Genomic DNA, 835 nt, shown 5'->3' on the forward strand with positions numbered 1-835 from the left:
GTTTTAGAGTAAAATACGCAAGAGTATTCAATTGATAAACCTAGTTTTCATCCAGCCACTGTAAATACATAAATGGTAGAGAACCCCATCTTTAGAACAATTACTAGGAAATCATAGACATGTTTGACGCTGTGGAGCAACGGTAGCGTCTGACTCCAGATCAGAAGGCCGCGTGTTCGAATCACGTCGGGGTCAAATTTTCTTGGTTTACGGCCATATCACTTTGAAAACACCAGTTCTCGTCCGATCATCGAAGTTAAGCAAAGTCGAGCCTAGTTAGTACTTAGATGGTTGACCACTTGGGAAACCTAGGTGCTGTAAATGTCTTTCAATGGCGGTGCCCCAGCATGGCCACAGCTCGTGAGCTGAAACTAGATGAAATGAAATGAAGAACTTCCAAGGACTGGAGGATTGAGACCAGTGATTAGTAGAGAGCTGCAGGGCGTAATGATAATACGGGTGGCGAGAAGAAAGGCAAATGAGTCAGGTTCGCCTGGTTTAGAGTTGGCCCCAGCCATCTCAACAGAAGCGGCAACTGTAATAACAGCAAAAAAAGCAGCGTGAGGGTATTTTAAATCTGTGTTGCAGCGACTGGCGGGTGTTGGTGAATTCGCCCATTCCAGTAAGTCGCGTAGTAGTTTTAAATGTGGGCTGGATCTCCGTATAATGTAGAGTAGAACTGTTGGAAGCTGACATATCCTCTGCCAGTTTCTGTTATGTAATGGATGTGAAATCGTAAAGAAAGATTATCAGTGAAATTGATGCATATCATTTGGAGAGAGACTTTGAATGTCTTAGAGTAAAATGCGCAAGAGTATTCAATTGATAAACCCAG

At 43.2% G+C, this 835-nt stretch overlaps 1 non-coding gene across 1 annotated transcript; it reads left to right on the forward strand.

Annotated features, from left to right (window-relative positions):
* Positions 1-205: 205 nt before the first annotated feature.
* LOC115219847 lies at positions 206-324 on the forward strand. The gene has a single exon (XR_003882376.1). It is a non-coding gene; the product is annotated as a 5S ribosomal RNA (ribosomal RNA).
* Positions 325-835: the final 511 nt, after the last annotated feature.

This window comes from Octopus sinensis, linkage group LG1 (assembly GCF_006345805.1).
Source record: "Octopus sinensis linkage group LG1, ASM634580v1, whole genome shotgun sequence".
Classification (NCBI taxonomy): Eukaryota; Metazoa; Mollusca; class Cephalopoda; order Octopoda; family Octopodidae; genus Octopus; species Octopus sinensis.